This window comes from Coenobita brevimanus, chromosome 72 (assembly GCF_032717465.1).
Source record: "Coenobita brevimanus isolate Jiangsu-jjx chromosome 72, ASM3271746v2, whole genome shotgun sequence".
Lineage (NCBI taxonomy): Eukaryota > Metazoa > Arthropoda > Malacostraca > Decapoda > Coenobitidae > Coenobita > Coenobita brevimanus.
In genome coordinates this window covers 23,463,329-23,483,161 of record NC_137025.1, presented here as the reverse complement: position 1 = coordinate 23,483,161, position 19,833 = coordinate 23,463,329, and positions in this window count along the sequence as shown.

Sequence of the window (19,833 nt, the reverse complement as noted above, 5' to 3'; positions counted from 1 at the left end):
ACCTTCTGACCTCGTACAGAAACGTGGTTGCCTTACCCGGTGAACCGATGGGTAGAACAGACCTTGTCAAACATATGATTGAACTACTCCCACGAACTCAGCCGATTTACATACCAGCGTATCGATTGCCTCACAGCCAGAGAAAGCAAACAGATCAAATGGTACAGAACATGTTAGACCAGGACATTATTGAACCCTCCATCAGTCCATGGAATAGCCCACTTTTCTTAGTACCAAAGAAGGACAGCAACTTTAGACCAGTAGTCGACTATCGTAAGGTCAATTCTGTCACCGTTCCAGACCGTTTCCCGTTACCTGTCCTCACTGATTTGCTAGAATCCCTTGGTGAAAATAACGTAGTCTTTTCATCTTTAGACCTCCTCAGCGGGTACTGGCAGGTCGAAATGGAAGAGTCCTCTCGCCCAGTTACAGCCTTTAGCACCCCTTCCGGACATTTTCAGTTTAAGAGACTCCCTTTTGGTCTGAGAAATGCTCCTTCCGTGTTCATGCAACTTATCCATTCAGTCTTCAGCAGTATGATGGGACACTCTCTTTTTGCTTACCTAGATGATATCATTGTTGTGAGTAAATCCATCCCTGATCATTTTACCAAACTCCAGCAAGTCTTTCAACGCCTTCAGCTCGCAGGCCTGAAAATCAATCTCAGTAAATGCGACTTCCTGCGAAAGAAAATCAAATTCCTAGGCCATGTCGTAGATGCACAAGGCATTCATACTAATGAGGATAAAACTAAGGCGATTATTAACTTCCCAGAACCTACCACTACCGAAGCTGTACGAAGTTTCCTGGGCCTCAGTGGCTATTATCGTCGCTTCATCCGGAATTATGCACAGATCGCCGCTCCTCTGACCCACTTACTCAAGCAGAATGTGCCCTTTGTTTGGACTAACGACCAGTCACAGGCTTTCCAAAAGCTAAAGACAGCTCTTGTAAATGCCCCTGTTCTAGCGTTCCCTGATTATACCACACCCTTACTTCTCTGCACAGACGCCTCAGGCACTGGACTTGATGCCGTTTTGATGCAACTCGATGAAGCATCAAGGAAGCGCGTAATAGCGTATGCTAGTCGCACCCTTACAACCGCTGAACATAACTACAGTGTCACAGATCTCGAAGCGCTAGCGGTAATCTGGTCCTTGAAACATTTCAGAGATATAGTCTATGGTTATCCAGTGCATATCCAAACAGACCGCCTTCCACTATGTGATTTGTTCAAGAATCGCAACCTAACAGGTAGGTTAGCTAGATGGTCTGTCATCATCCAGGACTTTAATCCCACTTTTCAATATGTACCAGGCAAGTTGAATGTAGTCGCAGATGCACTCTCACGTCACGTAGCAGCAGCTATAACATCACTGCAGCCTGAAGTAACTGAAAATACTACACTAACGTCAGAAGTTGTTCGAAACTTTCAGCGCCAAGACCCCATGTGGTCCAAAGTCATTTATTTCCTAGAATCTGGCGATGCCTCGACCTTACCTACTCTGCCAGTATCACTATATGAGTTCATGCTAGATGATGATCTCTTGTACATGAAAACACTGCTAACAGGCAAAGATATGCCCAATCGCAAAGTACACCAACTTCTTGTCCCCACTGCCCTGATACCAAAGGTTCTTCATATTGTTCATAATACTCCTCAGGCTTCCCATCCAGGTAAACACCGATGCTTGCGCCAAGCACGTCTCAAATACTATTGGCCAACCATGCGCCGTGATATCAATGCCCACTGTGACTCTTGCCTCTCCTGCCACCGCCACAAAGGATCAACTGGCTTACCAGCACCTCTCTTACAATACCCAATCCCATCACAACCATGGGAAACTGTCTCAATCGATCTCTTAAAACTACCTCTCACAGAATCTGGCGCTGAGTACTTGTTCGTAGCGGTCGACCACTTCTCCCGCTACTGTGTCCTCGTTCCCCTCTCCGACAAGACCGCGAAGAGCGTTGCACGTGCCCTTGTAGATCACGTAATTTGCCCGTTCAGTACCCCTCATACCATTCTTACTGACAACGGTACAGAGTTCAACAATAGCCTTCTCGATGAGATCTGTCACCACTTTCGTATCAGTAAGTGCAATGTCATGCCTAACCATCCGGCTTCCAATGGCCTTGTAGAACGCCACAACCGAAAAATCTTAGAGTGCCTCAGACATCTAGGCTTCCATAGTTCGTCCTGGGATGACTGGGTTCCCCAAGAGGCATCCTCCATCAATAGTTCCATCAATGCATCCATTGCTGAATCTCCCTTCTTCGTCCTCTTTGGTTTTGACAAGGACCTCCCATACTCTCTCTTATCCTCAAAGTCAGAACCCATCTACAACATGGATGATTATGTTAAACTAAAATTGGCCAACTTCCAGACAATCCACCAGTATGTCCAATCCACTTTGGCTTCCTCTCAGGAGGCCATGCTGCAGCGCCAACATAAGTCCGCCTCTCCTACCACCATCAACCTAGGCGATCTTGTCTTTGCTCATTCCCATACACGTTCCTCTAAGTTGGATGACAAATTTACAGGGCCCCACCGCGTCCTCACTCAACAAGGCAACAAATTTCACTTCCAGGACCTGTCCACTAGGGACACCAGATGGGTCCACGTCGATGACTTAAAGCAAGCACCCCGTGGCCTCGTGTTGGAAGAGTCACTTACACAACCTCCTGCCCCCTCTTCCCCTCCTCCCATCCCTCAGTCTACCTTGTCTCCACCTATCCCTCAGTCTACCTTGTCTCCACCTATCCCTCAGTCTCCTTCCTCTCCATCTCCACCTGCTCATTCATCAATCAATCAATATCGGTCCAAACTGCGCTCTGCCCATCAACCTCTTCACGACCTCCCCCATTAACTCTACCCTGATTTTCTAGGTACGATGTTAGCGATCTCCCTGCTGGCAGTGCTGACCCTCCTGGGGTCTGGGTCAGGTCAGGACGATGGTGGAGTACGTCCCGGGGCCTTGGTCGGCTCAGGAGGCGCGGTCTCCTTGCGCTACGATCTTGCGCCCCTGGCCGACATAGCCATTGCCCTACCTGCCTACGCGCACCAGCTCCACGGAAAGAGAAACCATCTCACGGCCCTCATGGGGACACACAACCCGAATGAGTATCTCTATAACCTTTTCCTCCCACTCTCCTGGCAATTGCAATACATAAGTCACAGATTCACTGAAACCCAACTCAATGACGTCACGTCCACTCTACACCATTTCACCGATATCTTACAACGCCACCTTTCCGCTCTCAACGTTATCTCTCAGTTCTTCTACCTCAAAATGAACATGGATAATCTCCAACTGGCCTTTGACTCTCTCCTGTCTCAAGTCTCTACTTTGATTCATATCCTGGTCGATGCTATCAATGGACGTGTCACTGCCGACTTAGTCCCTGTCTCAGCTCTCCGTTCTGTCCTGGAATGGGCTCACTCCACCTTCGGTCTCTCCCCAGTCCTCCCTTACTCCTCCGTTGAATATTATTATCCTGTTCTCGAAGCCACTCTTCTCACTACATACGTCGTCGTCCATATTCCTCTCCGTTCTGCCATAACCTTTAACCTTTTCCACATCATTCCCTTCCCTTTCCGCCTCAACAACTCCTTCTTACAGGTATCTGTTCCTTCAGAATATTTCCTCCTGTCCCATGATCATCTTTAGTTGTTTTCCTTTCTTCCACAGACCTTCAGCAATGTTCCTCCCTTACTCCGACCTCTCGTCTCTGTGCTGCCCACCTTTTCGCTATCTTCCCTAGCAGTGCTACACCCTGTGAGTCTGCTTTAGTTCGCAACCATTCCATCTACTCGGCCTGTTCTTTTGTCCCAGCTCCTGACCTCCCGGTCCACCATGCTCACCTCAACTATGTCCAGTATTTCTTCTTTGCTGTTCCCATCTCTGTCACAATCATGTGTCCTGGTTCTTCCGTTTGCTCCGTCCCCGCTAGTAGTCTCTACAAAGCACCTGACTATTGTACCGTCAAATCAGAGTCCGTCATCACTTACGCCACTCGCTATCACCAAGCTGTTTGTAAACACTCCTATGACATCTTTCAACCAATCGACATGCCTTCAACCCTACCATCTGCCAACATTACCATCACCTCCCCTCACTTGCGCATACTCACCTTCCTCAATGACAGGGATTTCATTATGGATCAATTTTCTCTGGCCTTCAGCCGTTCATGGGTTCATCCAACAGTTGTGTTTCCCCCTGTGGTTATCGCTTTCATAGGTTTTCTACTCATCATCTGTGCAGTGCATTGTTGTGTCAGACAAATGGAACGTTGACTCCAGGAAATCAGAGTCGCTACCGGCATAGTACGCCCTACACACAACGTAGAAACTCCCCGTACTTAGTGCCCTAACATTCCGTGACTACCATTGCCATCTAACAATTAACCAAACTGTGAACAGCATTCTGCCTACTAGAAAATGATGGTATTTCTTTCATGCATTACTGAGTGACAGTGTATCCTACAGAAAATACAAAAAAAAAAAAAAAAAAAAATGAAGGAAGAACAACAATAGAACTCTCATATCTACTCCTTGTTTATCATGTATCAAACTATTATTGTGTACTTCCCATTATGTTTATATATCCCTTCGACCCTTACTGGATTTGTACCTATTAATCCTTGTATATCTTATATGTATATATCCTTCTAATTCCCTCCCCTCAACATGGCCATGTCTCCCCCACTGCCCCTGTATCATACTTATCCCTTGTACAAACCTCCCGGTCCTGCCTTACTACTATAATCAACCACCATTTAACTCCTGGTGTCAGGAGACCCCATCTCAGCTACCCGGGGGAGTAGTGTACCCCCTCCACAATATGTCTACCCCCGATGTATATATGTCCCCCCCCCAGTGCATACATGCCCCCACTAATCTTGCTAGGTCAGCACACTTTCCCACGCCTGAAGACAGCGTTATTGCATCAGTTGATAGCAGACAGCCGAGCCGGGCAGACTATTTTACTGTGAGCTTGTAATAAACTCCTTATCTAGCTGTTTGTACACAGAGTTTCTATTACCAAAGTATTGCAAGTTACAGGGCCTTGAAGTTATGACCAGAATAAACATTCAAGGTACCACTTGAAACCAGTTTTAATGGAAAAAGTACATCCCACAGAGTACAGAATGGCATCTGCTAGACATAATTTCTGTTGCGAAAGGCCCACCAGACGCAATTTTTTGAGCATAATTTCCGTAGGGAATAAATAATAGTTACCCTTATTAACAACGGATTTCTTTAGTTACCGTAATTCTGTTTGGCATAATTTTGTACATTTCACTAATATGCTTGATAAAAATTCATATGACTCATTACTTATTATTAAAATAAATTTAATATTTGATAATTTACTAAAAAAAAAGAAAGATCCATGAGATAATCAGATTAAATTTATAATTTCATTCGCGCTCAAACATTCACTGTTGACAATGTACATCAGCGTGGCGGCAATGCTAGCAAGTACAGGTATTATTTTTTTGTATTATTCCTCTGCATATATATTATCATTTCTTCATTTTCTATACTTCAACTTCTTATTCCTGACCAGATTAGCAATCGTTCACTGGAGAAGGAAAGTGTAACCTATATAAAAACTGAAGCTTAACTAAGTGTAAAATAGGCCTAATGAAAGTTGGAGTAGGCTGTTAGCTTAATTCTGAGTGGAAAAATAATTGTGAGGGTAGCCGTACTTAAAACACCTATAGGCGTATCCCCCTTGAAGAAATCCATGCCAGTTTATTCAGGGAATTACAGGATTAGCCAATCAACTTGGGGATTGCCCGACTCCTTCAACATTTACTGCACAAAGCTCCTAGTCAATATTTACTTTTCGCACTGCAGCTGTTTTGGGGTTTTCTTTTTCTTTCGTTTGACTGATTTTAGTGAATTTCCTATTTACCAAGCAGAACTAACCTTACCTAATCAAACAACTAACCTTTGTGAGAACACAAGCAGTCACTGCAGCTACATAATGATTCCAATGTGGGAAAATTCCTTAGATTTGAAACATCTAGCCCTGCCTGAAAGAAAACATCACTCATGTGAAAATTTATGTAGGCTAATCCTGAACACGTTGCAGAATTCTGTGGATGTCTGAATGATGGGCTTTGAGAGTAAATATAGAAAAGAGTGAAGTGATTGTTACTGAAAGAGAAGGTGACTCCCAGTGTGATGTTACAGTGAGTGGAGAGGGACTGGAATTGGTGAGAGAGTTCAAATACTTGAGTACAGTGACAAACAAGAGAAGAAAATGTACAGAGGAAATGGAGAGCAGAATGACATAAGGAAGGAAAGTAGCAGTTGCAATGGAGGCCTTAATATGGAACAGGAGCTTAAGTGTTGTAGCTGTGCGCGGGCTACATGAGTGTTAGTGCCAATGCTAACAATTTTTTTTTAGATAACAGAACAGAGGAAGGAAAAGCAGATGGAAAAGATCCATACACCAGATTAGTGGTGTCCTCTGTTCATAAAATATCTGCTATCTGTAACACTTATGTGCGTGTGTGTGTGTCTGAGAGAGAGAAAGAGAGAGAGAGAGAGAGAGTCTTGCCTGGTAATTCATAATCATTAAAGTTCTAAGCTGTACTGGTATATTCCTCTCCTCTCATTTCTGCACTTAAATGCTCTAAGACCCGGACTTAAAAGAACCCAGCTCCCCACCACGCCTCGTGAGAATAAGAAGTTACTCTGTAAGGACATGGCATAACAGCTCTTGTTTTTTATTTACAAGTTTTTTAAAATGCTGTTATGGATGACAGCAAAAATCATCATTTGACATCTGAGGCTCAGAGGCTGAAGATAGCCAAAGTCGCCATCGGTAAGTGAAAGGGTTAAGTATACACATTACCTAAATTCCATGTATTTTGATAATAAATATTGAATTACAAAATTATGCCAAGCAGAATTCCGGTAACTAAAGAAAACCATCGTTAATTAGGGTAACTATTACTTATTCCCTACAGAATTATGCTCCAAAAATTGTGTCTGGTGGGCCTTTTGCAGCAGAAATTATGTCTGGCAGATGACATTTCGTACTCTGTGGGATGTACTTTTTCTATTAACTACTTAACTGTGGGGCATCACTTTCGTGACGCTTGGGAGCAAGGGATCATACCGCGGGGAGTCACTTTTGTGATTCTGTGTTATTTTGAATTCGCCCGGGCTTTCAAGTGGTGGCTTGTATCATCTATCAGTACTGCCAATGTCCAACACTAGTCAGCACTCCTAATCTCATCTGTACTCCCATCCATTGTTGATAATTTAGCAATTTCTCCTCCTCCTTGACTCCCCTCACTACCTCCCCTCCATTACCCTCTCCTCTCGCCTGCCCGGCCATGCTGCGCAAAGTAAATCTTCCCCGGAATTTTCCACTGATTTCATCCGTTGAAATAAGCCCTATGCCCTATTCTTATACCAAATAATATATACAAAAAAGAAATAAGGTAAGTGAGAGTGCCATACACCTGGAATTGGCTAATTATCACCTGACAACACATTACGTGCACTCGTTCGCTAATTTTCCCTGTTTATTTCCCCTTGAAATATGCCGTATAATCTATTCTCGTAATAAAAAGTAATCCCTCCAATATCCGGACGCCCATTTTCCGGACATCCCCAATAACCAGACATTTTCGTCCCGGGAACAAATATTCCCAAAATGGGCCAAAAACCACAAAAAAATTTAAAATAAAAAATCCGACTTTTTCCAGCCCGTAATTTGAAGTTGGCACGCGCGGTGCGGGCGAGCTGTGTTTTGGTGCATTGTTCCGCCGACATCCGCTAGAGGGCCCCTGCATCCTCCCTGCTTACAGCCCATCTCTTGTTGTGTTTGCACGCTCGTCGTCGTGGCCACCCACGTGCTCGCTTTTGCGGTGCTGCCTTACCTGCTGCAGGCTCTCCTGCTGCTCTCGTGCCCCTCCTTCGTGTGTGTGATAATGGCCCCGCTGCCTGAGAAGAGGAAGAGAGTGGTTTTGACTCTGGAGGAGAAGAGGGAGATATTGGACAACGTGGATGCAGGATGGTCTACCTCACGTATCCTCCGTAAATTCAACCTGGCCCGGTCTACTTTGTTTGATATCAAGAGATCCTGCGACAAACTCATGCAGTACACGGCTGACTTCTCATCGAAAAACAAACGCAACGTGGAGAAGGTGACGTATACTCTCATGTATGCAGAAGTCGACCGCTCTACGTTGATTTGCTATCGACAGCAATGTGCTGCTGGTGTGATGGTGCATCGCACGGAGTTGAAGGCTGCTGCTGAGAAGTTCGCAAGGCTTCACGATGCCCTAGACTTCAAGGCAGCCAAAGGTTGGCTCTTTGCGTTCAAGTTACGACATGGCCTTACCAACCATAAGTCTCATGGCGAAGCTTTGGACGCCAACGAGGATGGAGTTGACGAGTTTCGGCACAAGGTGAAGGGCTTGATTGACAGGGAGGGCCTAACTCTCTGTCAAGTCTACAACACTGGCAAAACTGGCTTATTCTATCGCTCTTTGCCTACGAACATTCTAGCCAAGGAGATGGAGAAGCGTGTACCTGGCCGCAAGCTCTGCAAGCAATGGATATCTGCTTTGTGTTGTGCCAATGCTAACGGCATGCACCGGCTCAAGCCCGTTATTGTTGGCTGTGCAAAGCAGCCTCAGTGTCTTCATGGGGTGATGGATGTCCCTCCTGTCATCTGGTACCATTCCTTGAAGGCATGGTTCACAGCCCAGATCTTCAAAGACTAGTTCCACCGCCATTTCGTCAAGGAGGTCATCCATTACCAGACGGAGAACTGGGAATCCCACGCGACCAGGTAAAGGCCCTCCTTCTCCTCGGCAATGCACCTGCTCACCCGTGCGACAAGGAGTTGGTGGCTGAGAATGGGCGCATTAGGTGCATGTTTCTGCTACCTAATACTATTGCTCTCATCCAACCAATGGACCAAGGAGTGATCGTGGTAACGAAGAGGCTGTACCGGCGGAAGTTTCTGGACGAGGTGATGGTTGTCTTCGAGGACGAGGACGAGCGCAGGGAGGGACGGGACATGCGAGGCCAGCGGACTTTGGAACACATTCGCCGCTACAACATCAAATCTGCCATCTACAACTGGGCCAATGCATGGAAGGAAATCCCTGCCAAGACTCTAGAAAATGATTGGTCTCGTCTGCTTCTCGGAACGGATGTGGAGCACGATTTCCTAGGTTTTGACATGGATGACTTCCATGAACGTCTACATGCACATGACAACGATGCAGATGTGGACAAAGTGCATGAGTGGTTGGATGACAACGAGGGCGATCCTGGGTATCACACCATGTCTGATATTGAGATCGCATCTTCAGTTGCAGGTGTCAGTACCCAGCTTGAAGATTCCGACGAGGACAGCGACGATGATGCGGACTCCTCTCAGCGTGACACTACTCCAGCCATCCCCAAGCTAAGCGCACTCCTGGAACACCTAGAGTTCGTTCTGGACTACCTGGAGCACCCAGACTGCGACAGGGAGATGGGGCCCTTGGGACTTGTGGAGGAAGTGTGTGCTTTCAGGCAGCGCATCATTAATCGTCAAAATCGTCGTTCCTTGCGTCAATCAACGATTGACAGCTTTTTCAGGCCTGTGACCCCCCCTGTGCCCAGCCCTGGCTCCACTCCATTGCCTCCCCAAGACAGGCCCTCATGCTCCGAGCCACAGCCCAGCACATCAGGCACGGTGGAGTCACCACTCGACGTGAGTTTGCGCCTCTCTTCAGAGTCGTCTGCAGTGGGTACACCATCACCACGACCCAGCGACGCACCCCTAGGTCACCTGCATGTGCTACTCTCAGACTCTGACAGTGATTAGACGCCAAAAACTTCTCCACTAAACCACATGGGGATTTACAGTGTTGTGCAGTGAAAAAAACAGTGCATAGTGTTAAGGAATTAGAGTTCTGAGTGAAAAGACAAAAATTTTATGGACTGTAAATGTAAATTAACTTGAGTGTGTTTTGTTTAGAAAATGGTTATAAGAGTGGAAATAAGTGTTGCAGAGTGCAACACTTATTTCATTAAGGTACAATGGAGTGCAAGTAAGACAAGAGTGCGCAGTGTTAAGAGAATGGAATTCTGAGTGCAAATGACTAAGTTCTGTGCAAGACTTCATGAACAGTGTACTGCAAGTGCTTCAGGAACTCCTCCTTACTGTCAGAGTCTGAGAGGAGGCGGGTTATTCATCGAGATGGCCAGGGACTTGCTGTAAGTACCCAGAATGTTTCATATTGTACTGTACTGTTTTTTCCATACTTACCTCTAACACCTCATTTCACTCTTTTATGTCCCTTATTGGTGTGAATAGTGTCTTTGGTGCTATGCATGTGCAGTAGGGAGGTGTTTTTCTAAGTTAGGCTAATTAGGGTCCATAACTACCAGTCCAGGAGCCAGGGACTTGTCGTAAGTACCCAGAATGTTTAATATTGTATAAACCTACCTCAAAAACCTCATTTTATGGTTCTTTTGCATTTATTTCAGTCTTTTATGCCCCTTACTGGTGTGATTTGGGTCTTAAATAGGTGCTATGCATGTCCAGAGGGAGTTTTTCTGAATTAGGGTCCATAAGTACAAGTCCAGAAGGCTGGGGCCCAATAACCGGACGGGATCACTATCCGGACATGCTGTTGGCTCTATTACATCGGATATTGGAGGGACTACTCTTATATATATATATATATATATATATATATATATATATATATATATATATATATATATACAGTAACCCCTCCAATATCCGGATCAATAGAGCCATCGGTAGGTTCGGTTATTGGTTTCGTCCGGATATTGGGCCCCAGCTTATGGACTTGTACTTATGGACCCTAACTCAGAGAAACACCTATACAACTCCCTCCGGACATGCATAGCACCTATTTAACACCCAAATCACACCAATAAGGCACATAAATGACTGAAATAAATGCAAAAGAAACATAAAATGAGGGTTTAGAAGTATGTTCATACATTAATAAACATTCTGGTACTTATGGACCCTAACCTAGCCTAACTCTGAAAAACACAATCCTACTGCACATGCATGAGGTAAGTATAGTATGGAAAAAAGTACAGTATCAGTATGAAACATTCTGGTAAGTATAGTATGGAAAAAAGTACAATATGAAACATTCTGGCTACTTACAGCAAGTCCCTGGCCACCTCGATGAATAACCGCCTCCTCTCGGACTCTGACAGTAAGAACGATTTCCTGAAGCACTTGCAGTACACTCTTCCTGAAGTCTTGCGCTGAACTTAGTCAGTAACACACAGAAGTCCGTTCTCTTCACAGTGTTCACTTTAGTCCAAATAATGTTCCAGTTAACTTTAGTGTTGCACATAAACTTTTCCCAATCTTTTCAATTTCTAAAGCCAAAACAAAGAAGGTTAGTTACGTTAAATTTTGTTTCCACTGAGTCTTTTCCCTCACTTCGAAAACCTTAAAACAACACACCGTTTTTTTCACTGTACAACACTCAAAATTCCCGTGTGGTCTAGTGGAGAAGTTCTTGCTGTTTATTCACTGTCAGAGTCCGAGAGTATCACTGGCAGGCGACCAAGGGGTGCATCGGTGGGTCGTGGTGATGGCGTACCGACTACAGAAAACTCTGAAGAAAGCCGCAAACTCACATCGAGCAGTGACTCCACTGTAGCTGATGTGCTGGGCTGTGGCTCGGAGCATGAGGGCCTGTCTTGGGGAGGCAACGGAGTGGAACCAGGGCTTGGCACAGCGGGGGTCACGGGCCCGAAAAAATGTCAATCGTTGACTGACGCAATGACCGACGATTCTGGCGATTGATGATGCGCTGCCGGAAAGCACGCACTTCCTCCACGAGTCCCAAGGGCCCCATCTCCCTGTCGCAGTCCGGGTGTTCCAGGTAGTCTAGGACGAACTCTAGATGTTCCCGGAGTGCGCTCAGCTTGGGGATGGCTGGAGTAGTGTCCTGCTGAGAGGAGTCCGCATCATCATCGCCTTCGTCGTCGGAATCTTCAAGTTCGGGACTGACACCGGCAACCGAAGACGCGATCTCGATATCAGACAACGTCTGATACCCAGGATCGCCCTCGTCGTCGTCCAACCACTCACGAACATCGTCCACATCAACATCGTCGCCGTGCGTACGTAGCCATACATGGAAGTCATCCACGTCAAACCCTAGAAAATCGTACTCCACATCTGTTCCGAGAAGCAGACGAGACCAACCATTTTCAAGAGTTTTCACAGGGACTTCCTTCCATGTACTAGCCCAGTTGTACAGCGCAGACTTGATGTTGTAGCGGCGAAGGTTTTCCAAAGTCCGCTTGCCTCGAGTGTCACGTCCTTCCCTGCGCTCGTCCTCGTCCTCGAGAACAACCATCACCTCGTCCAGGAACTTCCGACGATACAGGCGCTTTGTTGCCACGATCACTCCTTGGTCCATGGGTTGAATGAGAGCAGTCGTATTAGGTGGCAGAAACATGCACCTAATATGGCCATTCTCAGCAACCAAGTCCTTGTCGCACGGGTGGGCAGGTGCATTGTCGAGGAGAAGGAGAGCCTTTACCTGGTTGCGAGGGATTCCCAGTGTCTTCGTCTGGTACTGGATGACCTCCTTGACGAAGTGACGGTGAAACCAGTCTTTGAAAATCACAGCTGTGAACCATGCTTTCAAAGAATGATACCATACGACAGGAAGGACATCCATCACCCCACGAAGGCACCGAGGCTGCTTTGCACGGCCAACAATAACGGGCTTAAGCTGGTGCATGCCGTTAGCACTGGCACAACACAAAGCAGATATCCGTTCCTTAGAAAGCTTGCGGCCAGGTACACGCTTCTCCGTCTCATCGGCTAGAGTGTTCGTTGGCACCGAGCGATAGAATAGGCCAGTTTCGTCTGCGTTATACACTTGATCGAGAGTGAGGCCCTCCCTGTCGATCAAGCCTTTCACCTTGTGCCGAAACTCGTCAACTCCATCCTCGTTAGCGTCCAATGCTTTGCCATGTGCTTTACGGTTAGTAAGGCCATGTCGCAACTTGAACGCGACGAGCCAACCCTCGGATGCCTTGAAGTCTAGGGCGTCGTGAAGCCTTGCAAACTTCTCAGCAGCAGCCTTCAGCTCCGTTCCACGTACCATCACACCAGCTGCACGTTGCTGTTGGTACCAAATCAACGTGGATCGGTCGATTTCTGCAAACTTGGGGGTAAACATAACCTTCCTTTCCACGTTGCGTTTGCTTCTCGACGAGAAGTCAGCCGTGTACTGCATGAGTTTGTCTCGGGAACGTTTGATATCGAACAAAGTCGACCGGGCCAGGTTAAACTCGCGGAGAATGCGTGAAGAAGACCAACCCGCATCAACTTTCTCCAATATCTCCCGTTTCTTCTCCAGAGTCAACACCACTCTCTTCCTTTTCTCAGGAGGCGGGGCCATCATCACACACACTATGAGGAGGGCAGAGAGCAGCAGGAGGCCTTGCAGCAAGTACGGCACCACCACAAAAGCGAGCACGTGGGCAGCCATTGAGAAAAGCGTAGGTCCAGTCGCGGTGAGAGACAGGCGGGAAGTGGGGAGGATGCAGCGGCGCTCTATCGGACGTCGGAGGAATGACGAACCAAAACAACGCTCTCACGCGGCGCGCGCGGCAAGTTCAAATTACGGACGGCAAAAAAAAAAAATCGATTTTTTTTTTTTATTTTTTTGGATTTTCGGACCATTTTGGGAATATTTGATCCCAGGACGATAAGGTTCGGTTAGTGGGGATGTTCGGTTATTGGGCGTCCGGATATTAGAGTGATTACTTATATATATATATATATATTTAGATAGACATATATATATATATATATATATATATATATATAGATAGATATAGATATATATGTGTAAATATATATACATATATAGATATGAATATATATATATATATATATATATATATATATATATATATATATATATATTTATATATATATGTGTAAATATATATACATATATAGATATGAATATATATATATATATATATATATATATATATATATATATATATATATATATATATATATATATATGTGTAAATATATATATATATAGATATAAATATATATATATATATATATATATATATATATATATATATATAAATATATATATATATAGATATAAATATATATATATATATATATATATATATATATATATATATATATATATATATATATATATATATATATATATATATATATATATATATATATATATATATATATATATATAAATATATATATATATATATATATATATATATATATATATATATATATACAAAAAGTAAAAGTCCTATTATTTGGCATCTGCGGAACCTGGCTGATGCCGAGAAATTGGATTTGCCGAATAATAAAAAAACCCTACCCACTCAGTACCTTAAATATATTGGTGAACACTGACATCACCACTTATGGTATTACAACTGTGTTTGGAGAGGGTACTGTATACTGTACAATGCTGTAATCAATACAGTACTATACCTGAATCTGAAATATATATATAAATTAGTGAACATATGCAAGTGTAATGACACAGTAGGCCTACAAGTCAGATAACGCTTCCTGGATGGCCAAAATGATACAGAATACACTCAATCTTCGGGGGAGGCGGTGGCTGAATCGGTAGAGAGGCGGCCTGCAGTCTTGATGGACCCAGGTTTGAATCCCGGCTGGGGCAGAGAACAGTCTAAGGATTTGAATTTCATAAAAAGCAAACTTTCCTGATCTACCAGATGACCCGCCGACATGTCGTAAAAATCTATCTATCTATCTATCTATTGCCAGACGCCACAATCCTGTAAGGGCTGGCCATTTGACTTTGAGTTATTTGTTTTATGGGGAGGGGCACTAATCCTCCACCAACCCACTTGTTGACACGTAGGGAGCACGTATGGTTTGGTTATATGGTTACCACCCAGCGTAGTAAATGGTTTCTTGGCTTACAGGAAACCATTTGGCTTGTCATTCTATGTAAAGCCACCTGTAAAGGAAAGAAAAGCAATAAGAAGTGACAGGAAAGATGGGAGAAATATGAAGAGAGGAGGGCAGACACAGAAAAAGAATGATAAAGGCTAAGGAAGAAGTAGGCAGCTCTACATCAAGTGAGTGGATGATGGTCACCACCACCTACCACAAAAATACCCCCGCTAATACCAATACACCAGTCCTGTATGAGACAGCCCTAGCATGTATTCAATATGGACGGTGGGTATTAGCACAGAAGTGGTGACATGTGGAGGTGTAGGAGGACTACTGGGCCTTGGGATAAGCTACTGCACCCGAGATATAGGCCCTGAAGCCTTTGCCTAGAGTTGGACGCATAAAAAAAAAAAAAAAAAAAAAAAAAAAAAAAATGCGGCAATTTGGGTCTGGACCACTGCCGTGATTTATGAATTCCGTAATTTATGAAAAATAACTCTTATGTGAAAAATTAATTTGGGTCTGGAGGCCAACTTGCCCCCACAGCACCCTACCTACACCTATCTAGGCAGCATCAAACATAATCATATAAATTTAGGAAAATTCAGTGCATGTATTAAGGAATCTCACCTTAATCCTATGACGAAATTGCTTAAGTGAATGGAGTGGGGTGGTGTTGGGAAGAACTTAGAACCTCTCAGCACTTGTTCTTCCCACACTCTTTCACCAGCTTTGAAAACTTCTCTCTCCTCTCAACACGACAAATGAGCTCCAAACGTTGACTGTACGACAACTGCGGCAGCTTCTTGACGCCATACTGCTTAGAGCGCTTCATTGGGGGGTCGGGAGGGGCCGTGGCCGGTAGGCGGCGGGGGGAAGTTGCACAAAAAAGGCAGGTAACTCTCGTACTCCATGGCGACGGTCTGTAGTGTGCGGACTGGCGGGACAAGAACAACAACAACATGGCGGCATTAGTATGCACACTTGCCACCAGAGATGCGTGGTGACTGGTTGTTGGGTCGCGATTTTCAAAATGAATGCCGCAGTTTATGATTCTCCTCGGAAAAGGCCCACTTAGGTGCCTAGGTCCTTGATTTTCGTGACTTAACAGTGATTTAAGGGTGCCGGCAGTCTGACAGCCACTTAGCCGTGATTTATGAATCCGTGATTTATGAACACACGATTTACGAGGATTGACTGTATTACCTACCAGCTCAGTACATCATTTGTATTGGTGAACACTGTCATCACTACTTATTTTATTACAAATATGTTTGGAGTTAGTACTGTATACAGTACTTTTTCCAAACAAAATAAAATAGTCAGAAAATTACATACAATAAAGTGGAGGAATATGAATTGGTAAAGTCATTCTGATGAATGTTAAACGTACATTTAGTGCTCATTCTTTTGTTCGGTTTTTTGTTTACATGTGAAAGGGAGAGTATTGATGCAAACAGCAGTGTATTCCATTAACCCCTTAATAACCTCCGGCACTGAACAACCCTTTACAGTACCGATGTCAGTGATGTCGAGCTAGTGTGAGCTATGAAAAACTGTGAACAATTATGGGAAGGGAACTAAGGTTACTGCTATGTTTACACGACTCTACGCTACGATTCCAAGCAGTCAGACGGTCGCTTAATCTCAGATATTTTCGTCCATTTGGTAACTTTATCAATTCTCCCGTGAATCATAGCAAATCATAGCACGGGTTTATGAAGCTAAATAACACATTCCTAGGTGCGCGAGACGATTATCTTCACATCTTTAAGAAAATGGAAGAAATTTAATCCCCTCTGAGTATGTAGAGTAAGTTTCTTCCATTCTTTTGAAATCGACTTATTTTCCCAGAGTCCAGGAACGTAACTCCCAATATTACCATTGTTTCTTATGGGAAAATTATGTTTAAATAACGCATTTTTAACTAACGCGACCTCTCCAGGAACCTAACCCTCGCGTTATTTGGGAGGTTACTGTATATGTGTGTGTGTGTGTGTGTGTGTGTGTGTGTGTGTGTGTGTGTGAGTGTGTGTGTGTGTGTGTGTGTGAGTGTGTGTGTGTGTGTGTGTGTGTGTGTGTGTGTGTGTGTATAGTTATATATATATACAGTGGAATTTTGAATTTTGAGAGTTTAGAATTCGACAATTCGAATTTTGATGTGTTTTGGAGTGGTCCACCTACCTCACTTTTCGATGCAAAATCGCATTTTTCTATGCTCTCAGGGCCAGACTCTAACCAAAACAAGCAAAGATAACATTTTTTATGCAAACCAAAATGCTAGAAGTGAAAGAAAATTATAAGAGAAAGTATAAGCCTAACCTAATATATAACTATTTTTTTTTGTCCGACTCTGGACAAAGGATAAGAAAAAGTATAAGCCTAACCTAATATATGACTTTTTTTTTTTTTTTGTCCGACTCTGGCCAAAGGCTTCAGGGCCTATTTCTCGGGGGCAGTTGCCAATCCCAAGGCCCAGTAGTCCTCATACACCTCCACATGTCACCACTTTGGCGCTAACACCCACCATCCATATTGAATACATGCTAGGGATGTCTCATACAGGACTGGTGTACTGGTATTAGCGGGGGTACTTTTATGACATGTCGGCGGGTATTCTGGTAGATCAGGAAAGTCTGCTTTTATGAAATTCGAATCCTTAAACTGTTCCCTGCCCCAGTCGGGATTTAAACGTGGGTCCACTGGGACTGCAGGCCACCTTTCTACCGATTCAGCTATCGCCTCCCCCAACAAGAAAATGAAAATCAACATCATTTATTCATATGTGAAGCACATGAAGATATGGTTCCGAGACTATTCACTGTCAGATAATTCCCTGTCAAAACATGGACACAGCCAAAAGAGAAGTGGAAATACAGGAAAGGGCAGAAATACACCAAGTATACACTTGCTGACAAGGCGATATACACTTGCTGACAGTATGGCAGTACAATGCAGAACTACAGTTACTTAACAACAATTATAGTTCATAAAGTTTACAGGGGGTGTGGGCTATGCTACTCTAAACTTAAAAGCAACAATATTAATTTGAAAGAAAATCCACATAAAAAACAAAAACAGTATATTTGGGGAGAAATAAACAACATTTGAGCCCTAGTTGGGCCGAAGCATTGTTAACTTCTCCCCAAATACATACTGTTTTCATTTTTTACGTGGATTTTCTTTCAATTCTGCTTCATTCATGGCATTGTGAAAGTTCCTCAACATTATTAACCCCTATCCGCTGGCTGACGTGTATGCACGACAGGATTCAGGGCGGAGAGGGCTGCTGGCTGACTTGATATACTGCACTCACCTTCCTGCCACTGTTTGAGAGTGGGACCATTTTCTGTGATACCTACGGGGTAGGTAGGACCCCCAGGTACCCCGCAATTGCGCGGTTCAGTTTGTGCTCGGCACTGGTAGCGAGAGGAGCTATGTCATCTTCCTTGACATCGTCCGATTCTGTCCCACCACATGAAGGGCCGATTGCCTCATCAACCCCCACGAAAATTCAGCCCTTAATCCCACATAAAGGGCTTAGCGATAGTGCCATAGGACGTGCCCTTGACGATACTGTCTCCTCTCATGCACTCAGCTAGAGTACATCCTCTGAGGAGAAAAAAAGCTAAGACATGGAGAGCTCTCTCTCTCTCCCTCCAACCCCTATTCGCCCTCCGACGTCAGAGAGGGCTCTCCGACTTCTCCAGGAGGAAGGATCTGTCTACGAGAGTGATGATTTCGGCGATGAGGAGGCGCAAGATGACCAGGACATCGGGAAAGTGACGCGGACCTGCGGTCATCTGCGGAAAAAAATGCTGCAGGGCCCTTTCCCCCACACTCTCATCGCCTGCTTGCCGACGTATCTTCCTCCAGCACTCTCCCACACCTCGGCCTACCACTTCAAGAGCAGAATCTCCACAATCAGGCCCTTCAGGAGTGGTATGAGTACTGAGCAGGTGTGTAGGGAAGTGTAAATAGTGTACAGCAGTGCAGAAGTTTGTGTATTTTCATAAATTAGTGAATTGTGTGATATTACAAGTGAATTATTGAAAGTGCTAAGACATAAGTCTTTTGTAAGTTCTACAAGTGCATATAAATGATTTATAGTAAGTGCAATACAGGAGTTGATACTGTTTACTGGATATTGATTAGAAAATTATTGGATATACCTTGAGTTTGCTTACCTGTTACCTGAAAGAAAACCACTTGTAAGCGGGCCACAATGAACAATACCTGCCTCGCTATACCTAAATTATTTCACTCAATACTCAGGGGGATTGCGCAAAATATGAGCATCAGTGTATCTGTGATGTGAAGTACAAATAATGTTAGTTGTGTAAAACATTTATATGATTTTCACTATAAAGCAGTCTGATTTACAGTACCATACAAATAATTACCTCATACTCTACAATCATGCATGAAAAAGCAACAGTACTTACTTGTCAAAGTGCAATTACCCGTAATCGTGATGTAAAGTGCAGTTCTAAGTGTCTCAGTAAAGGAGAAATATGATTATTTACGGAAGAAGTGAGTACGGAAAATCGACGAGATATTTCCTTTCCCACACACCTACAAGGCATAGCGGCATGGTGGTGTGGGCGGTATATCCTTGGGTGAGCCACATGAACCGGGTGATGACTCATTTTCACAGCGATGAGTAAGGAGAAGTAGAAAAAACAAGTGGAATCTTCCGCATTCCAAGGACACTCGGGCAGTGTTACAATCACCACTCCAGTCAGTGCTGCCAACACTAGCCGGCCAGGCCAAGGCCATTGCCAGTGACGCACGCTTGGAGCCGCGCGCCAAAACGTGAAAAACCACTCATCTTCAACTCATCCTTACTCAT